The sequence below is a fragment of the Saimiri boliviensis genome, chromosome 13 (genome assembly GCF_048565385.1).
Source record: "Saimiri boliviensis isolate mSaiBol1 chromosome 13, mSaiBol1.pri, whole genome shotgun sequence".
NCBI classification, from domain to species: domain Eukaryota; kingdom Metazoa; phylum Chordata; class Mammalia; order Primates; family Cebidae; genus Saimiri; species Saimiri boliviensis.
In genome coordinates this window covers 52,674,592-52,689,966 of record NC_133461.1, presented here as the reverse complement: position 1 = coordinate 52,689,966, position 15,375 = coordinate 52,674,592, and positions in this window count along the sequence as shown.

Here is a 15,375-nt window from a genome sequence, read left to right as displayed (position 1 = left end):
TCCTATTGTGGGAGTGTCAGTGAGAGGTTAAAGCTGTAGAAGAGCTTTCTGCGTGGGATGTTATGAAGAATCTGAAGTATTCTTTTTGAAAGCAAAGCATGAGTTGGCTCTGTTCTCAGTGACTACTTCTCAGATCGCTTACGGAGTTCTCATTAATATTTATGATGCAATACCTGCTGGTTAGCAGAGTTTGTTGAATGGACACTTCAAAAACTCAGGTCCCAACTTGCTTGCTCTCACAGTCATCTGTGGTCCCAGTCACCAGAAATTAGAGAAACAAGGAGCCCCTCTAAGAGGGTGAGGGTCCCCAAGTATGGAAATAAAGGAAGATCTTGAGTTCCTCCAGGGGAAATTCCAGGCACCTAGCTAGCCCTGAGAAGTAAATAAGCAAATTGCTAAGCCAGAACGTAATAGTAGACCACAGCAATAGCTAAGAAAGTTAGAGTCAGGACACTCTTGGTCCCTCTATAGAAACTGAAGGTAACATCTTCACATATGACCCTGAACTGTTTTTCAGAAACCCAGATCCCCATCAAATGAATCTGTAGACCTCAGATAAGGAGAAACCAAGGACTGAACTCTGACAGGCGTTCTTTGTTTAAAATTTCTTCCTGAGGATTCTGGAGGCAGTCACAGTAAGGACCCAGAGCTAACATTCTTTTCTAATGATCCCACATTTTTATATTTATATTTATATTTTTGAGACAGTCTTGCTCTTTTGCCCAAGCTGCAGTACAGTGGCACAATCTCAGTTCACTGCAACCTCTACCTCATGGATTCAAGCAATTCTCTTGTGACAGTCTCCTGAGTAGCTGGGATAACAGGAGTGCGCCACCACGCCCGACTAATTTTTGTATTTTTAGTAGAGACAGGGTTTTGCCATGTTGGCCAGGCTGTTCTCAAACTCCTCACCTCATGTAATCCACCCACCTTGGCCTCCCAAAGTGCTGGGATTACAGGTGTGAGCCATTGTGCCCAGCCCACATTTTTAAACAAAGCTTCTCTTCCTTAACCAATTGCAAGTTAGCAAATCTTTGAATCTACCTATGACCTGTAAACCCGACTTCAAGGTATCCCACTGTTATAACCTCCACGTATCGACTGATGATTTTTCCTCTAATGTCTGCTTTCCTGAAATATCCCCCTGCCTTTAAAAACCCTTTCTTGCAGCCAGGCACGGTGGCTCACGCCTGTAATCTCAGCACTTTGGGAGGCTGAGGTGGGTGGATCACGAGGTCAAGAGATCGAGACCATCCTGGTCAACATAGTGAAACCCCGTCTCTACTAAAAATACAAAAATTAGCTGGGCATGGTGGCGCGTGCCTGTAATCCCAGCTACTCAGGAGGCTGAGGCAGGAGAATTGCCTGAACCCAGGAGGTGGAGGTTGCGGTGAGCCGAGATCGCGCCATTGCACTCCAGCCTGGGTAACAAGAGCGAAACTCCGTCTCAAAAAAAACAAAAAACCAAAAAGAAACAAACAAAAAAACCCTTTCTTGCAAGTCATCAGAGGGGTCAGGACTTAATATTAACCGCCCAATCTTCTTGGTGCCTGCAAATAAATGTCTTTCTTTCTCTCACTGCAAACCTTGATGTGGATGTTTTGGCTTGACTCTGCCAGGAGAGCCAACCCCAGTGTTGTTGTTAAGGAAAACACTTATTGTTCCCTTCAACGGTGTGTCATTTCACTCTTGTTTTTGCTCACTTTCCTTTCCTTCGCCTAACAATTCCTACTCATTCATGAAGATGTTTTTGATGGTAAATTCTTCTCTTGAGAGCCTTCCTAACACCCCTAGAGGTGGTAGCTCTTTTCAGAACAATGTCTAATTTAGGTTTGCCTACCAGCAACTAAGCCAGTGCTTAGCGTATAGAATGTCCACCACATATTTGTCAAATAATATAAGTGAACAAATCCTCATAGGGTTTTTTTTTTTCCATCTCCATTTATCAGACAAAATCTAAGTAAAGAGTTGGTACGCTTCTCTTGCTTTTGTAGAGCTTACTTCTTACTGCTTGAGTTTTCTTCTGTTTTATAGGTCAGGGCAGCATTTTACAGAGCCGACAGTCCTTTTTCTTTTTTGGGGATTAAGTCAGAAAAACTTCATTCATTTGCTTGACCTGCAGTGCCTACAGTCACAATTTTGGAGTCAGTTAAAAAATATTGGTGGATAAATTGCTGTGTTTCCCGGAGGGGAGGGGAAGCATATGAACTCCTTGCCAGGTTTCTATGGCCTAGGGCAGCACAGAAGACCTTTTCTGTTTTTCTTTTCCCAGGTATCCATGTCAAAAAGAATTTGCCAAGGAGCCAAAATCTTCATCTGTTTATGGCTTCACAGCCGATGAAAAATGCAGGATCATTAGAAGCTAATTACTAGTTTCATGACAATATTTATCACAAAAGTTAATTTGATCTTCCAGAACCCACTTTGGGGGCTAGCAGAGCCCATTACCAAGAAGTATTATAAAGTTGTTGCTTTTTAAGTCATACAACAGCTTCACTAACAAACCAGAACCAAACAGGGGAGACTACAGACTGGCATGGCCTGACGTCTCAATGGTTTCCATCTGGCCCAAGTAATTTCTAAAATAGTTTGTTTCGAAAGCATTCCTTTCCACTTAGAGGAAGATGTTTCAGAGATTCATATATGGAAAATTCAATTGGGTATGCCTTTTTGTGTATCCTGAAGAATTGATTATTTTAAAATGCAGTTAAATAGCTTAGATAAAAGGCATAAAGATACATTCAAAGAGGATGTCGAGCCCTAAAGTTCAAGCTCTCCATACTATTTGCTGATCTCTGTGTTTTCCTGCCGTTGCTTTTGCCTTCTTTGCATATTGTTGCCTTCTGACTGTGAAGCTATTTGTATTTGTACTTTATTCACTTGTTCATTCAACAAATAGATGCTGGGGAGACAAAGGAATGTATTTCATGGCTTATACTTTAGTTTTGGAGATATGAGGCATGAGAAAAATGATGAAATAAATTAAAATGCAGAAGACATCACTGGACTAGCATGTAAGTTCAGAGAGGGAGATACCAGTGTTGCATAAAGAAAAAAAACATGAAATCTGAAGATAGAAAGCCTGGGTTTGAGGTTTGACTCCACCTTTACACCTAACCTCAATGTCTTCATCTGTAAAATGGGAGAATAAAACGTATTCTAATAATCTCAGGCTGTTCACTCTCATGAATTTTCAGGTTATGAGGATTCAAAGGGATCTGAGAGAAATTTGTAAAGTAGAAAACTTGGTTCCTGGTCATAAGCTGCTCCTCATCCTCTTATCACCTCTTAAACTCACTGGTATTTTCTAGAAGAAGTCAGGGAAGGCTTCTTGAAGGAGATGAAAGTGATTGAGAGAGTGAAAGGTAGCAAACTAAAGGCCAAGCAGTGTTAGGACCTTACTGATGTTATCAGGAAAAAGCGCACTATAGCATTTCATAGTTTCCCGGAAGAAAAATCTGTGGCTACTAGTCGTTTTAATTATTCACCTTGTCATTGGTTTTGGCAATAATTTAATTTTACTGGATCTCATACTTCCTACGTTTGCAGGAAGATTTCCTTTTTACATATCTATGAGTGCAACTGATGAAATTGGCAAAGACAGGTCCTTGGTGAGACTGCTGCAAATCTGTTTTCCTAAAGAAAGACCCAGCTGGGCATGCCTAGATTTTTCTCATATAATCCCTTATGATACTCCTGGGTCTCTGTTTGTCTTTCAACTTTGCTTCTGTTTTGTTGCATCTGCTGATACCAGAGATGGGCTACACAGAACCAGCACTAGATGAGGAGGGAGGATGAACCTAGGTCCTGGTTCTGGATCAGCCACTAACCACCTGTGTGTTCGTGGGCAGATCATCTAAACTCTCCGAGTCTGCTCTTAATAAATGGGCGTGAGATTAGCAAACTTCTAAGCACCCTTGTAGGTCCAAACTATGAGTTTTTGTTGAGAATCATTATTTGGGTTAAAAGACATCCTAGGAGAGTTTATTTTAACAAAAAATATTGAGGTTGCTATACCTTTCCTCAGACATTAAGGGGCTTTGGATGTTCACAGGTAAAACCTTAGAGGTCAGGATCTGTGTCTTAGTATCTTAAGCCTCCCATAGTGCCCAGCACGGTGCCCTGCACTTAGCAAACATTCTGTCTATTGATGGCTGGATGAAAGAACAACTTTCCCTCCAAAAGGAGGTCCCTTTTCTACAAAGAGAAACGTTTATATCTCACTTTGGAGAGGCTGGTCATTGTGGCCAGCTCTCATATTAGAGAGCAGCTTTAAATACAATGTGTAGTGACTGTAACCCAGCCTGGGACATTAAATTCCTTGACAGCAGGAACCACACTTCATTCATTTTGACATACCCCACAGTGCCTAGCATGGGGCTTTGTAAATGGTAGGTTCTCAATTAATCTCTATTCAATTGACTTCAGTTGACTCTATACAAGCCATTTGTTTCCATCAAATCACTCCCTCCATTTATTCAGCCAGTCTTGAAAATGTGGAAAAAACAAAACAAGTTCTCAATTTCTGTTTCACTTGTCAAATTACATGGGTAGCATTTAGATTTCCAATAGTAGTTAATCTTGTACAGGCACTCTGTCCTTTTAAAAACCATTTCTCTTTCTATACTCCCCTGATCACAGGGGAAGAGGGGCAAAGAAAATCCTACTTCTAAACCATCTCCTGAGAACCACTGCAAGTTCAGATTGTCATGAAAATGAGCGAGAAGGGAACAGAGGAGGAGGTGGGGATTTCTCTTCCATTTGTCCTCTTATTCCTGTTAACCATGAGGACTAAGCCCTCTACACTGATTAGTTTCCGGATCTAAGTCCCTGCACTGCCTGGTGAGGGTGGTCCTCTTGATGAAATCCAAAGAGGCCTCCCATGAAATGTGCAATTCTCACAGTACCTCAAACACTGTGTTGTGTTTTGCTTCAAAACACAGTGGCATGCCAAAGATGGGTAGAACGCAATTGACAGAGATGAACAAAAACTCAGTTATCTTTCCCCTCAAAAAAATCACATCCTCATGTCCCTCCTCCTCCACCCCGACCTGGTTCCTTCCTGTAAACCTCATATTGGTGAAGTGCCACACGTTTTGCCACATCATTGACGCCAGAAGCCTAGAAGCTACCCTTGATTCCTCCTTGTCAAACCCTATAGACCAGGCGTTCCCAAACTTTTTACACAGGGGGACAGTTCACTGTCCCTCAGACCATTGGAGGGCCGCCACATACTGTGCTCCTCTCACTGACCACCAATGAAAGAGATGCCCCTTCCTGAAGTGCAGCGGGGGCAGATAAATGGCCTCAGGGGGCCGCATGTGGCCCACAGGCGTAGTTTGGGGACGCCTGCTATAGACAATCAGTTTTGGAATGCAGGAGATTCCATCTCAGAGATACTGCTCAAAGCTCTTTCTGCTTTCCCAAGGCTTTTGCAATCTAGCTCCAGCCTACCTTTCCCTTGAGAAAAGTAGCCTTGCTTCCCAACACCTGGTCCTTGAGCTGTGGGTTTGCAGTTCTGCCTTTTCATGACTTTTGCTTTTGTGCACATTCTCTTTCTGCGAGGCATTCTTGCCTTGAGGAGTGCATCCTATTGTTTTCTCAAGACTCACTTCCAGACTACCTCCCGCTGCAGCCTCTCACAGCCTCCAAGCCCCATTCACATTCTCAGTGCATCATCACTCTGTCACAAGGCTCATCACATTGCAATACAATTATTTGTAAATGGCTCTCTGTTTCCTACATAAATGGAAGCTTCTAGATATGCAGTCTATGGCTCTATATCTCTATCCTCAATGACTCAACAGGGGTCTGGTACATAGAAGATAATCAATAAATCAATCAATCCTTGGTAAGTAAGTGGTTTGGGGATAGCTGAGAGTGGGGGATAGGAAGGAATAGAAATTAAAGTAGAAAAACTATGGCTGGAGCAGAGAAGGGGTTGTTTCTTCTTCAATTAACTGTATATAATTTTTTTAAGGGGAAAAGAAAGGTAATGGTTGCCTGGGATTATTATAGAAAGTGGGAGGGAGTTAGAAGTGCAATATTCTTCAGAGAAGGCATGTGCTCCAGACCTGCTCACAAAGCACCGAATGCTGGGAAACAGCAGAGAAGCAAAACTTCTTTCTTATTTCCCTTGCAAATGCTTGTTTTTCTTTATTTTTCCATAATCCTTTACCATTTGGAGGACACTCGTTAATCTGCAAAGCAAGCCCCCTTTCCAGGCCATTAGTGCCAGGACGATGTGAAATAGAAGCCAGCCTGGGCCATTAGTGCCATGGTCATTTAAAACACCAACCCGTTCAGGTTATTAGCGAGCCAGGGCAATTTGAGTGAACAACCTGTCCAGGCAATTAATGCCAAGGTAATTTAAAGTGCCACACCATCCGCAGTCCTGTCAATTAGCAAGGAGTCTTCCATTTTACAAATGGGGCTCATGGCTCCTTGGGCACATCCGGGGGCTTTCTCACGGGCAGGGAAAAACCTGACCACTGAACAGCTCTCGTATACTGTCCATGTGGTTGGTCCTTTTGACTTCAGACAGGTTTCTGGACTTCAGACCTATGGGTGGATGTTAAACCACAAATGTGAGAGGCTGGCTTCTGTGTCCAGTGGCATCCTGTACAAAGTGTTGGGCCACCGTGAGTTCCCTCCTCACAGCACAGAGCACATATTGTCATGCAGATTGTACACCCCCTTGAGAGTCAGAGCACCATTCACCAGCTTCTGTGGTGACCCCAGAGAGTGCCAGTGTGTGCGAGCTGCCCGGGTATCACATAGACCAGCCACACTCTTGGCATGCTGGAGGGGATTGGGTGCCATCTCCCATTTTCTGCAAAATCCAGCCTAGAAGCACAGATGAGCTCTGTGTTCCGGGGTGTTCCTGAAGAGATTAGTGGTGTTGTCTGTCACACACGTCACGACTGAATCTGGGGAAGTTTGGGAAGGAGCAGGGGAGGGCCAGCTGGCTCAAGTGGACGCCTTCTGCCTGTCTGCCTGCCTGCCTCGGAGGGAGATTTTCAGGTGGCTTATCGGAGCTGGCTCACAGAAACACAGCCCTTCCAGGTCGACTGCGGAATGTGGGGTCAGGAACCATAAACTGCAGTGTGAGATGAGGGCTGTCAGCTTAGCGGAAGGCAGAAAGCATCAATCATTTTTATGAGGTGCTTTGACCTTGCAGGGTAGCCAAAACAACTTTGCAGACCCTAAAACATTCTTAAGTTACTTAGGATCAGTCTAATAATTATTCAGCATGTACAAAGCTCTTTTGCTGAAATTCATTCTGTATTGTCTCCTATTAGTTACTGTGATTAATCATTCCCATTCAGTGGAGTTTAATCCATTCATTTAAAAACCTTTGTTAAACACATGTTCAGGCAACGCACTAGGAACTCTGCAATGGAGCTAAATAGGAAAGGCCTCTGCCTCCAGGAGTTAACAACCTATTAGATTTCTCTATCAAATCCTTTGTGGCACTAGTCATAAGTACAGATAAATTCCACAGATTTCAGAAGAAAGGTGTCCAAAAAAAAAAAAAAAAAAAAAAAAAGACATCAGAATTCAGGGAAAGAATGATGAGAATTTAAGTCAGGGGATTAGAATAGAGAAGGTCTACAAAACAATTCTGTGATGGCCTGAAATATGATCTAAAGCAAACTGAATTTTTTCAGGATCTATTCAACACCCAGATCCTGGAGTCTGATCCATGGCTGTAGCTACTCCAGGGTGTCTTGTGGCAAGGAGGAAGCAAGCTGAATTCCCAGACACAGAGAACTTTCAATGGGGAAACTGAAAAATACCAGCAACAAGTTTGGTTTTAACTGGCGTTTTCTATCTGTTAGAGAGAGACTTACTAAGTGTTCACATGTAGATAAATCCTTCGGAATCTCTGCTCATAAACAATAAGGATTTTGTTCAACCAGTTCATTATGAAGACAAATGAGTCTATGAAAACCTTGTTTTCTCAATGTCTTTACTACCTACTCTTTTCTATTTGCTAAAATGCTTCAAGGTCAAGATCAAATGCTGTTCCCTCCTTGAAAGTTTCTTAAATCTTCTTCTAGGAACTCATGTTACTCTATAATTTTATTATGACAGTGAGATACACACACACACACACACACACACACACACACACATATATATATATATATTTTAAATTAAATTAAATTAAATTTTTTGGGGATGAAGGTTTGCTTATGTCGCCCAGGCTGGAGTGCAATGGAGTGATCTCGGCTCACTGCAACCTCCAACTCCCGGGTTCAAGTGATTCTCCTGCCTCAGCCTCCAGAGTAGCTGAGATTACAGGTGCCCACCACCATGTCTGGCTATTATTTTATATTTTTAGTAGAGATGGGGTTTCACCATGTTGACCAGGCTAGTCTCAAACTCCTGACCTCAGGTGATCCACTCATATGGCAGTGATTTCTTTTTGACTGGTGGAAACCAAACAGATTAAAAAATTTCTAACTGTTTTATCTAAAAATTCCAATATACGCAAGGCTCCACATTTCCCAGACTGCCTCTTTCAGTCAGAAATATAACAAAACCTTATCAAAAACATGTCTTGATTTTTTATTTCACATCTACGATCTTGATTGTAGTGATTTACAAATATGTTTCCACTTTTAATAATAACTTCCATATAGGCCACGACAGGTATTTCTCATCTTTTACTATCTGAAAGTATTCCTAGCACTGCTTCATACATACCAGTTAGTAAGAAAGTTTCTGTAATACTGAATTGAATCTGCTTTCTGTAACTTGTATATTAAATGCATGAAATTCAATAGAATACAGACAGGAAACGGCTTTATTTTTCTTCAACCATCACTTCTGTCTTCGGGCAAATATCCTTTCTCTGCACCTTTGTAATGTCTTCAAAGTCACTTTCATTTATAGGAAAACTCCCATTTTGATAGTTAAGATTCACATTCAGTTATTAAAGAATCCAGTATAGTCATATTTAAAATTTCCATCTCACATCCAATTAAAGATTTCTCCGTTCTCCTTCGCTCAAGCCTAATGCACGGTTGGGGGACCTGCAATGGATCTTGGGGACTTTAGCCTAAATTCTGTGAAAATCCGTAATCAAAATGGAGAGAAAAAAGACACCTTGGGCATATAAGGTAATGTGCTTGGGTCTACTTGCTCTAAGTGGACAAAAAGCAAGATTAAGGTCTAGTTTAAACTATCTATAACTGTTGAATTTTTCATGGGTTTATAATGTGCTGATGACTACAGCAAATTTTACGACTTTAACCACCCAGGCACCAAATCCAAATATTATTGCAGCACGGAGTAGAAGTATCTTTTGCAGGGAAGAGGCTAATAAAACTTTTGCTTTGCATTCTGAATATAGAATTAGCATCTGACAATCCCTTTGGAATTATAACTCTTGCATTGTTACACACTAAATAGCTACACTTGTCTTGTTAATAAAATCATAGTAATTGAGTAGCATTTTCATTAAGACAGGAGTGTGGTTTATTTTGAAGACAGATGGAAAAACAACTCGGAGATTCCATCAAAACTGCTGCTTCATTCAGGTTGCACAGAACTCATATTAATGGGAAATTGTTTTGAACAAACATACCAGAAAGTCATCTGCCATTGACCCCTCTGGGGTCAGCACTGTGTGAATCCGTCTTGGGGGGTTATCAGGTGTTCTTCAGTTTCTGGCCTGCCTCATTAGCTGGCAAAGTAGCTGCGCATATGTATTTTAGAGACCCACTTAGCATTCCTTGAGTATGTAGAAGTGCCCCAGATCTGACGGTATCTTAGAGCGGAAGTGGACACAGACAGAGAGCTTCACTGAAGATGTTCTCCCAGCCACACTGAATAATTTAAGAAACTCCACACATGCACACCAAGCAAATCACAGTTAATAACAGATCCCTCGTGATCTCACAAAGCCTGATGTAGAATCCAGAGTTAAGGTCTGATATGGATTCTCCCCCTTGGAAGATGAGCAGGATGAGCTGACTTTTCTACAAGGTAGTAGTCAGGAATAGATACAGCCATAGATAGGTATGCTTCAAAGACTCCTTCACAGATTGCTTGACCTCTGTGTGCGTTCTCAGCACACTTGCACCTAGTAACAAGATCAGTCTTGTCACTAGATTGTGTGGTTGTGTGGCAGGCCTTGAATGGAGATGACGGAGCATCTCGGCAAGCTGTTCACATCTGAACAACAGGTGATCCCAGACCCTGATGTGGGGAGAAGGCTGAGGGGTAAGAAGTACCTTAAAGTAATAGCCTTTACATACATTTGCACAGGCTCTCACCTTCAAATAAAATCAGCAAATATAAAAGGAAATTAGGTTGCTAGTCAGTCTATATCTCAATGAAGACTTAAATACCATGCCAGGACTCGAAGGCCATGCTTCCTTGAGCCGTTGATGTCATCAGGGTATTTGGCAGCATGGATGGAGCTACATACCCAGCCCAGCACAACGCTACAGCGAAAATTTCACACAGATCTAAGTGATAGTTTCTATTCCCTAGAACCTCAAAATGTGTCTATTCTTTAGCTATTTCCTTGGTAAATATTTATTTACTATCATACTAGGTGCTAAAGTGATGAAGAAAGATTAATTGACTAATGTTTTCATAGTGTGATGGAAAGAGCTTTGGAGTCAGTCAGCCGTGCATTTGAATTGTGACGTTGCACTTACTGTCCCTGTGGCCTTTAGTAAGTTAGTCACCCTCTCTGAGTGTCAGCAGCCTCAGCTATACTAACGTGGTGAGGTCCATCTTTTGAATTTAATGAGGGTTGGACGAGACCCTGCCTATGAAAAACCTAGTTTGGTGCCTGGCACATAGTAGGTGTGTTGTAGGTTCTAGTCCCCAGGAAATAGACTCTCAGATTCTGAGACTGGTGTGCAGATGAGCACTGGGAGTGCTTTCAGAGGGAGTTCTTGGAGGGAGGCAAGACTGAGCTGGAGGAGTTGACTTGCAACAGGGGGCTGAGCCCTTTCCATGGGAGCTGCAGAGCTGAGCTGCTGGCCCTTTAGAGATATCCTGAGTCAAGGGGATCTTTGTCCTTTGTCCCCTTGCACTGAATCTTGTCTTCAGGGAGGACGTGTAACCTTGGGTGAGGCGGCTTCTAGCAATGGAAGGCAATCCCTGGTGTAGGCAGGCAATATTGCCTGTCTGCCCACAGGCAGGAGATCTTGGTGGAGCACCACACCATCCACTCAAAAGTGTTCAACTACCGTGAACATCTTTCTCTCTTCTGCAAAATTCCAGATGGCTAGAGCTCAGTGGAGCAGATGAGGCCTGAGCATGAACACTGCTGAGTATCAACTGTGTGTGTCTCAGAGGAAGCACAGACACAATGTTATCAAGTTCAGAGAGGACTTTTAGCTGGGGTCACACAGAGAAGGCTTGAGAGATACACCCTTGAATCATGAAAAACAGCATAAAAAAGTATTTCATTATGTGTGCATAGACAAGAGTGCTGAGCGATGTCAGAGGAAAGGGAGCCCATGAAGGGCTGGAGAAGTTGAGCAAAGTTTTGTGGCAGAGTGTCTGTGTTGGCTCATCAGGATCCTTGCCTGTGCTTATTAACAACTAAGGGCTTGGGATCCACTACGACCTACTGCATCTGAATTGGCAATGCACATTTTATAAGCCACCTAGTCAATTCCAATGCATGCTGAAAGTTTGGGAAACCCTGATTAGCAGCTTTAACCCATCTTAGTCTTACTCATTCTTTAGAATTCAGAGCAAGTGCAGTCACATTAACCTGCTGAGAACTTGTGATAGTCAAGCTGCTGTACCCAGCCATAGCGAAATACCAGATTCTCTGTCATCAGGGGCTCACAATCTAATGAGAGGGCAGGAATGCAAACACACCATGCAGGGTAAAGATGGGCAAGTACTGTTCTGTGACTTTGGAGCGATGCGGATCTGAGTTGTAATTCACAAGTTCCCTAGCGTCGTGGTTTGGATAAAATCCAGAACAAAAGTGGGGGATTAGCTTTGGATAATAGAAGAACTCCAATTCCTCTTGGATGGAGTGAAAGAAAGATTTCTAAATCCTCTTAGCCTCACCTTTAAGTACGAAAACATAAAGACATGCAAACTTTTAAAGATTAAATTGCATTTCCCAGAGCCCCTTCGTTTTACCCAAGAAAGCACTTGGCCCCCAATTATTCTTCCAATAATTCTGTAGCACCGACAATCTGCATGGTGTTCACCATGTTCTTCCTGCTCTGTTCCCTTTGAGGAGGTCCAGGGATGTGAGGCTCATCGAGGAAGGCTCACCACTGCCACTGTGGTCATCCCAGGTGCTTCTAGAGCTGTGGACCTCAGCATACCAGCGAGAAGCCAGGCAGGTCCATGGAGGGGAAGAGAGAAGATGGCCTGCTCCAGTTCTCAAGTCACACGCTATCCCTTGGGCTCAAGTCAGTTCTCATGTCCAGAGTCTTAGAATCTCCTGTGGACAGTTTCTAGCATTTAGTTTTTGCCTCAAATTCGAAAGACTCTCCAGATCATCAAGATCTGTCAGTTTCTAGCTCTCATATATCTAAAGCATGGAGGCGTAAACTCAGTCCGAAAGTCAGGAAGGGAAAAGAGACTGGATAATTCCTCATTGCCCTCTTCTCCCCTCGGCTGAAATGTATTTCTAGAAGCAGCAGTCCACCCTGCTGTCACAATTTTCCCTGTTCTCCTGTTTTTTGCAGCAACGGTGTCTTGGGACAGCTGTTTCTTTTAGCAGAATCTCTTTGCCTTACTTTTGCACTGCTAAAATGTCCCTGGAGACCCTTGTCCATAACCATTTCGCAGAATCACAGAAGTAGGGCCACTGATTCCAACTTGGGGCAATCAATCAAGGAGTCTTCAGAAAGGCAGTGCCCTCCCTCTGGGAATAGAAGGCTCTGGAGTCTGAGAACCCTGAGTTCAAATCCTGTGCTGCCTCTTTTTTGAGCCACATGAGCTTGGGGCATTTTCATGGTCATCTCTTTCCAGTTGGAGTCCATGGCTCCACCTCGAGTCAAACTTTAAAAAATTCTCTGGTTTCTAGCATCTGTATACTTTTTTTTTTGAGATGGCATCTAGCTCTGTCACCAGGCTAGAGTGCAATGGCGTGATCTCAGTTCATTACAACCTCTACCTCCTGGGTGCAAGCGATTTTCCTGTTTCAGTTCCCTGAGTATCTGGGACTATAGGTGCGTGCCACCACACCCACTTAATTTTTGTGTGTGTGGGAATTTTAGTAGAGATGGAGTTTCGCCATGTTGAGCAGGATGGTCTTGATCTCTTGACCTTGTGATGTGCCCACCTCCACCTCCCAAAGTGCTGGGATTACAGGCATGAGCTACCGCAGCATCCGGCTGTCTGTATATAGGGCCAATTTTGATCTCAAGGTTCCTATCTTTCCCCTCCCACTAGCTGTCAAGGGAGAAACTCCTCCTTATGATCTAGCAAGTTGGAGTGAAGTGCCAAGGTCATGGCCATAGTAGAAGGTGTAGTCTCACCCACTATGGGTAGCTTCGAGAATTACAACTGTTTAATTTGCTACAGAAGTAAGAGTAGGGCTAGATGAAGAAAAGTTTGTAAGGTTATAGGGGAATTTATACCCCCTCCACATAATATAATCATCATAAAAGCTAAGATTTACTGAGTACTTATAAGAAAGGCAAAGTCTCCAATGTGGATTAAATGAGATAATGGATTACCTTATTAACCCTACATCAATATTAAGAGATATGTATTATCCTATTAATTTCCCCAGTGAAATGTAAATTTCATGAATTTAGGGACCTTATTTATTTTGTCTCCTGTTATATTCCCAGGACTAAAATGAGTACCTGGCACATAGATACCTACTGTGATCTAAATGTTTGTGTCTCTCCAAATTCATATGGGGAAATCCTATGAGTACAAAAATGTAGTTAGAATGAAGAAGATCTAGTATTTGATAGCACAACAGGGTGACTACAGTCAACAAGAATTTATTGTACATTTATAAATAACTAAATGAATGTAATTGGAATGTTCATAACACAAATAAATGATAAATGCTTGAGGTGATAGGTACACCATTTATCTTGATGTGGTAAAATCTCATCTACCCCATAAATATATACATCTACTATGTACCTACAAAAATTAAAAATAAAAAAAAAGAAAGAAATCCTAATCTCCAAGGTGGTAGTATTAGGAGGTGGGGCCTTGAGTGGTGGTTCGATCAGGACAGTGGAGCCCTTGTTAGTGAAATTAATGCACTTATAAGATAGGACCAAGGGAACTCATTTGCTCTTCCTACCATGTTGAGGACACGGCAAGTAGGTGGCATCTGGGAGCCGAAAAACAGGTCCTCACCAGACACCAGCTTTGCTACCATCTTGATCTTGGACTTTCTAACCTGTAGAGCTATGGGAAATAAATTTCAGTTGTTTGCAAGCCACCCAGTCTATGGTATTTTGTTATAGCAACCCAAATAGACTGTGACAATGCCCAAATAATATTTGCTAACTGGATAAATGATCATCTTTTTCTTATGGATGAGGACCCTAACGTTAGAGAGCTTAGGTGACTTGACCCTAAGCAGCCTGACTCAGGGTTCTGCTGCTCTGAGCCACTCACTAGACCAGTCCACATGTTGGTGAGCTTCAAGTGTGATTAGAAGGCTGGAAAGTCTGTAGTGAAGTTTCAGAGTAGCTGGTATGGAGAGTACAAGAGGAGAGTGGCCTGAGAGAAACAAAAAGACCACCTTGCATTTGAAAGCCCAGCAGACATCCACAGCTCTGTCAATTAGCAGTCGTGAAGGAGACAGCAGTTCCTTCAGAATTCTGCTAGTTAACCCTTAGAAGAGGAAGGCACACATACATGCGTAACATACATATACATACACACGTCGACATATACATACACAGACACACACGTAGACATATACATGCACAGACACATACACACATAGACATATACATACACAGACACACACACACATATACATATACATACACAGACACATGTATACATACACACACACATATACATATACATACACAGACATATGTAGACATACATACACAGACACATGTATACATACACACATATACATATACATACACAGACACATACACACGTAGACATATACATACATAGACACATGTATACATACATACATACACGCATATACATTTACATATATAGACACATGTATATGTGTCTATATATGTGTGAATATGCATGTATGTGTATCCACATGTCTGTATGTGTGTCTGTGTCTATGTATGTATACGTGCATACACACATATATGTGTATGCATGTACGCACGTGTGTATGTGTATATATGTGTGTATGCATGTGTGTATATGTATGTGTGTATGTGTGTGTATATATGTGTGTATGTGTGTGTGTAT